At 36.6% G+C, this 8522-nt stretch overlaps 1 long non-coding RNA gene across 1 annotated transcript in view; it reads right to left on the reverse strand.

Moving 5' to 3' along the window:
• LOC143666026 (uncharacterized) overlaps positions 1 to 8235 on the reverse strand; it is a 72449-nt gene extending 64214 nt beyond the window's left edge. Inside the window, exon 1 of the long non-coding RNA XR_013167320.1 lies at positions 8005 to 8235. This is a non-coding gene — a long non-coding RNA (uncharacterized LOC143666026). The remainder of the gene's footprint in view (positions 1 to 8004) is intronic.
• Positions 8236 to 8522: the final 287 nt, after the last annotated feature.

Here is an 8522-nt window from a genome sequence, read left to right on the forward strand (position 1 = left end):
TCAACCATATGTCATTCATTGAAAGCAATGTTGTCTGTCCTCAAAGATCTCTAAGATATCTCAAAATGGATTCCCAAGTGAGTACAGACTGACCAAATCACTAATCATCCTTGTCCTTTGATTAGCTAGAAAGTCCCTTGAAGAAAGACACTAAACACAGATATTAGTTTTAAAAAAAACTCTATTATATAAGTACAATAATTTCCCAATTAAAATTTTCCTTTTTACCTTACTACAATGCTTTGTTCCTTTACTACAGTGTTTACTTTACTACAGGGCTGAGTTTCATCAAAATGAGTTTAAGATAAAATAAAAATATATCATTGTAAAGGTTTGGTGTAAAAATTAGCACTCTTCCAAAGTGAATATATAAGCAAAGGCATTTTTAAGCACAAAAAAATCTCTATAAGGAACATTCTCGGTTCTTCAGACTGACAAACATCTAGAACAGTCCCCTGTGTTATAAGAATTCTCAACTTTTTGAGTCTTGAAAGACTCAGCATTCCAGACTAGAAACTTCAACCTCCCTTGAAAATAGGGTAATATGGTCTGGGCTTTATCAAATAGCTTAGACTTTGATTGATAGTGAGCTGGTGATATAAGGAATGAGAAGCTAAGGGAAGAATCTATGATATAGTTGTAATAAGGTCAAAATCTTGGGTAGTGCTGGCAGCTACACTGGTGGCAATATAAAGTACCCAATTTATGCATGTTGGCATGCCAACTGCATTGTCAGATACTTGCTGAACACAGAAGTGGAGCTTTTTTCGTGGTATGGGTTCTGGCAATGTTTCTAGCTACATAAAACCTGAACCTGATTATTCAGTCCTCCTAGGAACTTCATGAGTTATACAATACACCTTTATTAATTTCTTTTTCTTCTCTGTAACTGGCATACTTTTTGTCAAACAAAATAGTTGCCTGATATAAAAATTCATCCAAAACTGGTAACAATCTATGCATATCAGAGAAATGGTTACACAAATTGTATTATATCCATACTAAGAAATTCTTACACAGCAACTAAAAATAATACATGGCTTCACATCTGAATTCTATCAAACATTCAAAATAAATAAATAAATAAATAAATAAAAATAATACAGTAAATCTAAGTATACAGACACGTAAAGAGGCAACCAAGTATTTACTACTAAATGAAATAGAATATTTTTATAATAGATAGTATATTATTTGTGAAGTATTAAGTATCATCCTTGTTATAACTTTTTATTTACCGTGATTTATAAAAAATGCTTGGAGGGAAAAAATATTTTTACCCAAATACATATATTGGGAAATACATAGTAAGTCTATAATGATACATGCCAAACTGATCAAAGTAGTTATCTGTGAGGAAGGGAATGTCATTGGTATGTATGTCAAAGATAACATTAGCATTTCTCAATATAATTGTCTATTATTTGATGCTTTTAACCCAAGCTTCTAGAACTGAAAAAGGAGGAAACCTATATTAGTTTGTTAATGCTGCCAGAATGCAATATACCAGAAATGGAACAGCTTTTATAAAGGGAATTTATCAAGTTGCAAGTTTACAGTTGCCATAAAAATGTCCAAACTAGGGTATCCAGAGAAAAATATCTTGACTCAAGGAAGGAAAATGTCTGTCACATGGGAAGGCACATGGCTGGCATCTGCTGGTCCTTGTTCCCAGTTCCATTGCCTCCAGCTTCTGATGCCAGTGGTTTCCTCTCTAAGTATCTGTGGGTCTTCACTTAGCTCCTCCAGGATAAAACTCTGGGTTCTTGCTTGTTTAGCATCTCATGGGAAGGCACATGACAACATGTGCTGGGATCTGCATCTCCAAACATCCTTGTCTAGGCATGTGCTCTCTCTGTCAGAACTCCAAGCATCTTCAAATGTCTACATCTCTTTTGGCTCTGAAGCTACCATCTAGCTTCTGCCAGCTGTCTCAGCTCCTGGCATCTCCTGAGGTTTCTAAATTTCTAAGCATCCATGTCTCTGTAGGCTCTGAGCTCTTTCCCTTTCCATGAGCTCTCTTAAAGACACCAGTAAACTAATCACAACCCACCTTGAATGGGTGGAGTCACATCTCCATCAACTCAGAAGGACACACCCACAATGAGGTGTGCCACATCCCCATGGCAACAATCCAATCAAAGCTTCCACCCACAGTATTGAATCAGGGTTAAAAGAAACATGACTTTTCTGGGGTTCGTAACACTTTCACACCAGCAAACACCCATCATCAGCATTCTCTTCACAGCATGCAGGAGTCCTCAGCAGTTTCTGTCATCAGCTCTTATAAGTGTACAAAAGTTATTTTTACAGTATATTAAATAATAACGAAGCCAAATGGTTGAAATAAATAACATCAGTCAACAAAAGATGGGAGCATTCTTATCCAGCAGAAGTGCCCTACAAGAAATTTTATATGAAGTTCTTTAAGCTGAAAGAATATTATGCCAGATGGAAACTTGGATCAACACAAAAATATGAGGACTGATAGAAACAGTAAATATGGGAATACATACAAAAAAACTTGTTTTCTCAGTTTCCAGTTTTTTAAAATAGAATTGACCGTATAAAGAAAAATTACCACACTGTATCGGGGAGTACCAACATAAGTAGAAGCAAAATGTGTAACAACAATAGCACATAAGATAGAAGAAAGAAAATGAAAGAATACTGTTTTAAGGTTCTTATATTTTGTGTAAAATGGTATAATATTATTTGAAGATAAGTTAAAGGTGAAAAGCAAATCCTAGTGAAAATACTAAAATATGAAAAAAGAGATGTTAACAATAATCAATAGTAGTGATAAATGCAATACAAAAAGCTTTCAGTTAAGACAAAAGGAAATAAAAGACAAACCAACAATACTGTGTCAACAACAGCCATCAATATGCTCAGAATCAGATTCTCCTCTATTAGAGAGGATAAAACGAATATGATATGAATGTGGTCCCAATCAACAACTTAATTGCACCTTTACAGGAGATCTTGAGCCAGAGGCACCCAGCCATGCCATGCCCACATTCCTGACTCAAAGCAATTGCGAGATCACAAATGTCTGGGGTCTTAAATGCTAACATTAGGGGTAACTTTTTGGTCCTTTAAAGCGAGGTGCTCCCACTACAAAACATGAAATGTGAGAGTGTAGGATGGTTAATTTCATGTGTCAACTTGGCTAGGTTATGGTGTCCAGTTGTTTCATCAAGCACTGCTTGTTAAGGTGAGATAGTTCAAGATGGGATTTGCATAATCAATCACTAACACCTGTGAACAACAAATGTGGGGAGCCTCCTCATCCAATTCAATTAGTGGCCTTAAAAGCCAGAAACGAGGGTTTTGGAGGCCAGAAGAGGAATTCAGACTCAACTACTTCATTGGCTCTTGCTGGAACTGCCAGGCAGCCAGCGTCCCCTGGAGAATTTGGAATAAGAACTTTGGCTTCACCTTTATTGGAGTTTCCAACACTCAGACTGCTCTATGGAGTTCAGTCTTGCCAAGCCCCTAAGGTTGCATGAGCCAGTTACTTATAATAAATCAACCATCTATCCCTCTTTCTAGCTAACTGTATTTATATATATATGTACATATACTTATATATATTTATGTGTGCATGTCTGTGCATATATTTGTATATATGGACATATATGTGTGTGTAAATACATAAACCAGTTTGTTCTGTTTCTCTGGAGAACCCTAACTAATGCAGAGTGACTTTGGTACTAGGCAGCTTTTGAAAACTTGAAAAGCTGTGAGAATTCTGAGGAAGGTCTTAATGACAGCTTAACACTCACTGATCAACTGTTCATAGAATTTTGGACTGAGGGAGCTGCAGGTGAGGGGTTGCTGGAAAGTGAAGAAAGCTTTACGGCAAATGAAAGGAAGGGGGATCCTTGTTATTCAGTGCCAAAAACTTTAGCAACGCTGAATTTTATAGTTATGTGGAAAATAGAAATTTACCTAGTGAACTGAGAGATCTGGCTAAAAATGTTTCCAGTCAGCATCGAAAGTACCACCTAGTTTCTCCCCTCTGTTTCTAATAAAGCGTAAGAGGAGAAAGAGAAACTGAAGGAAAAAATGTTTATTGAGCAGCTACAGCTGATAAACCCTCATAATCACCAACTGGAAAACAATGCTAAAATTTAACATGGCTCCCAAGAAAAGATCTAATTCAGTACATTTACAGGAAAACATGGTCCGAAGATAAAGTTGAAGGTATGACAATAAAATCCTTGTTAGGACCTCAAAAAATCAAAGGTGGTACCTCAAAGTACCATTCAGTCAAACTAAAGGCCCCCGAAAAGATTAATGATGTGCTAACATATCTTCTCAGTCAAATACTAGAACTTCCTGAAGGATTAAGGAAGAGGCATGTGGTTTTGACTTTTGCTTATGGGAAGTTTCCAAATGAGGTTCACAAAGTTTTGAAAGAATTTTAGCAGCAGAAATACCACACGCTCAAAATGAAAGGGACAGACACTGTGAAAAAATGAGAAGAAGCTATTGGATCGAGATTCCATTGGCAAAAGAATAAGAAAACTACACAGATGCAAACTACACACTACATTTCATGAAAAAGGAAATTTGATTAAGAAAGTGAAATCAGGAGCTCAGAGGCTGGAGGAAAAAACCTTGGAGAACTACTAAAGGCCTTTAGACCTAATCAAAAAACTTCAAATATTTGCTGAACTGGATTTCAGAGTTCCTAGGGACCAATTATTTCCCTATGCTTCTCATTTTCCCTGTTTTTTTTTTTAAATTGTGGTTAACTTATATAGATTATAGCATTTCCCATTTTAACTATCTTCAAGCGCATAATTCAGTGATGTTAATTACATTAACAATGTTGTATTATACTCATGCCATTCATTACCAAAAGTTTTCCCCACCCCAAACTATTCTTTCCTCATTCAGTGCAGTTGACACCTTTGTCAAAAATCAATTGGCCATACTTAAAATTAAGCCTAGGAGTCACCCCCAAAAGAACCTCTTTCGTTGCTCAGATGTGGCCTCTCTCTCCAGCCAACACAGCAAGCAGACTCACCACCCTTCCCCTGTCTACGTGGGACATGACTACCAGAGGTGTGGATCTTCCTGGCAGCGTGGGACAGAAACCCCAGAATGAGCTGAGATTCAGCATCAAGGGATTGAGAAAAACTCTAGAATGAGCTGAGACCCAGCATCAAGGGATTGAGAAAACCTTCTCGACCAAAAGGGGGAAGAGTGAAATGAGACAAAGTGTCAATAGCTGAGAGATTCCAAACAAAGTCAAGAGGTTATCCTGGAGGTTATTCCTATGCATTAAGTAGATATCACCTTGTTATCCAAGATGTAATGGAGAGGCTGGAGGGAATTGCCTGAAAATGTGGAGCTGTGTTCCAGTAGCCATGTTTCTTGATGATAATTGTATAATGATATAGCTTTCACGATGTGACTGTGTGATTGTGAAAACCTTGTGTCTGATGCTCCTTTTATCTACCTTGTCAACAGAAGAGAGGAACATATGGAATAAAAATAAATAATAGGGCGGGCCGCGGTGGCTCAGCGGGCAAGAGTGCTTGCCTGCCATGCCGGAGGACCCCGGTTCGATTCCCGGCCCCAGCCCATGTAAAAAACAAACAAACAAACAAAATATAATAAAACAAGAAAATGTTTAAAGATGTTTCCCTTTCTTCCTTCCTTCCATCCTTCCTTCCTTCTCTGTCTTTCCTTCCCTTCCTCCCTCTCTCTTAAAAAAATAAATAAATAAATAAATAAATAATAGGGGGAACAAATGTTAAAATAGATTTAGTTTGAAATGCTAGTGATCAATGAAAGGGATCAGTAAGGGGTATGGCCTGTAAATTTTTTTTTTCTGTTTGTTATATTTTTTTGTTGTCTTTTTATTTCTTTTTCTGAATTGATGCTAATGTTCTGGGAAATGATCATGATGATGAATATGCAACTATGTGATGATATTGTGAATCGTTGAGTGTAGGTGGTGAGAATGTTTGTTTCTTGTATTTTTTTTAATTAATAAAAAATTTTCTAAAAAAATCAATTGGCCATAGATGTGTGGGTTTATTTCTGAAATCTCAATTCAATTCCATTGGGCTGTACAGCTGTTCTCATGTCATACCACACACTTTGATTACTTAGCTTTGCAATAAGTTTTGAAATTGGGAATTTTGAGTCCTCCATCTCTATTCTTTTTCTAGATCATTTTGGCTATCCAAAGCTCCTTACACTTTCACGTGAATTTGATTATTGACTTTTCATTTTCTGCAAAGAAGGCTGTTGAATTTTGATTGGGATTGCATCAAGATCTGTAATCAATTCTGGCTGCATTGACATCTTAGTGATATTAACTCTTTGAATCCATGAGCATAGAATATCTTTCCACATATTTAGGTCTCCTTTAATTTCTTACAGAGACCATTTGTAGTTTTCCATATCCAAGTCCTTTACATGCTTGGTTAAATTTACCACTAGAAATTTTATTCCACTAGATAATTTATACCACTACATAATTTACCACTAGATATTTTATTCATTTTACCACTAGAAATTTTATTCAGTTTCTATTTTAAATGGAACAGTTTTCTCAATTTCCTTTTCAGGCTGTTCATTGCTGTTGTATGGAAACACAACTGATGTTTTAGTATTGATTTTATAGTCTGCCACTGTGCTAAATTCATTTATTAGCTCTAGTAGCTTTCTTTCTACAGGATTTGTGTAATCTGTGATTGGGAATCATTTTATTTCTTCCTTTCTAATTTGGATGCCTTTTTCCTTTTTCTTGTCTAACTGCTCTGCTTACACTACAATATTGAATGTGGGGCAACATTGAATAGCTTTGAGGTGAAGCTTTCAGTCTCACCATTGAATATATTATTTTTGGGTTTTGTCCCCTTTATCATGTTGAGGGAGCTCCCTTATCTTCCTAGTTTTCTGAGTGTTTTTAACAAGACAGGGTGCTGGATGTCATCAAGTGTCTTTCCTGCACCAGTAGAAATAATCATCTGCCATTTTTCTATAATCTATTAATGAGAATACTATATTTATTGGTTTTCTTATTGAGCTACTCTTACATTCTCGGAATAAATCCCACTTGCTCATGGCATATAATTCATTTAATCTATTTTTAAATTCAGTTTGCTAGGATTTTGCTCAGGATTTTTGTATCTATGTTCTTAAAGGATATGGGTCTGTAATTTTCTTCTCCTGTAATATATTTGTATGACTTTGGTATAAGGGTGATGCTGGCCTCATAGAATGAGTTAGAAAGTCTTTCCTCCTCTAAAGCTTTTTTGGGAGAGTTTGAGAAACATTGGTGTTAATTCTTCAGTGAATATTTGGCAGAATTTTCCAGTGAAGCTATCTGGTCCTGGAAGCTTCTTTGGTGGGAGGTTTTTGATTATTAATTCTACGTATTTATTTGTTATTGGGCTGTTGAGATCCTCCATTTCTTTCTGGGTCATTCCCCCCTTTTCTGAACAGAAATGTTTATAACAGATAGCCCACGCCTATCACACCACATACACTGAGAGTAGGAGTGACAGATAATTTATCTCTGAGGACTAGTACTTAAGAAACTATACCTGAAGAGCCTTAGCCACACCTGGGCCTTTTAAAATAATATTCTCAACTTTGAGCTTATACTATAATGGGATGAGATTTTGGCAGACATTGGTTGGGGGTGAATACATTTGCATGAGGGATAGACATCAATTACTGATGGCAGAGGATGAACTATAGAAGACAATCTCTTCAATAGCTCCCAAGAATCCCCGCTTCCTGGTATTCAACCCATCTTACTAACTTTGAAAGAATATGAAAGAAGTGATGGGATGTCCCTTTTGAAATTAGGTTATAAAAAAGACTAGATATTGGGTAGGCCACAGTAGTTCAGCAGGCAGAGTTCTCACCTGCCATGCCAGAGACCCAGGTTCGAGTCCCGGTGCCTGCCCATGCAAAAAAATAAAATACTATGTACTAAGGCTTCTGACTTAGGTGCTCTCTTTTACTCACTCTGAGGGAAGCCAGCTTTCATGTCATGAGCTTCACTTTGCAGCAAGGAATGAAAGGAGGTCACTGGCCAACAGACAGCAAGGAACTAATTTTGCCAAGAATCACTCAGGTGGCCTTGGAATTGTATCAACTCCTGATGAAACTTCAAATGAAACTATGGCCACAGTCAACAGTTAGGCACAACTTTATGAGAAGCCTTTAGTTGGAGGTAGACAGTTAAGTTGTACTTGCACTTCTGAAACACACAAATAGTGAAAAAACAAATTGTTGCTATTTTAAGCCTCTATTTTGGGATAATTTGCTATATGGTAAAAGATAAGTATGCACATTTCTAAAATGTCAATGCACTCCATTTCAATGGACATAGCTTGAAATTAAGAATAATCAAGAAATAAGTATTTATTTATTATTTTGAAATTCGAAGGAAAAAGAGTTGAAAGTGAACTTCGGGGCTAGAGAGTGGAAAGGAGTGGAACGAAGACTACTGCCTTTTCATTATCTTTGTTGCCTTTTCAAAG

The sequence above is a fragment of the Tamandua tetradactyla genome, chromosome 22 (assembly GCF_023851605.1).
Source record: "Tamandua tetradactyla isolate mTamTet1 chromosome 22, mTamTet1.pri, whole genome shotgun sequence".
NCBI classification, from domain to species: domain Eukaryota; kingdom Metazoa; phylum Chordata; class Mammalia; order Pilosa; family Myrmecophagidae; genus Tamandua; species Tamandua tetradactyla.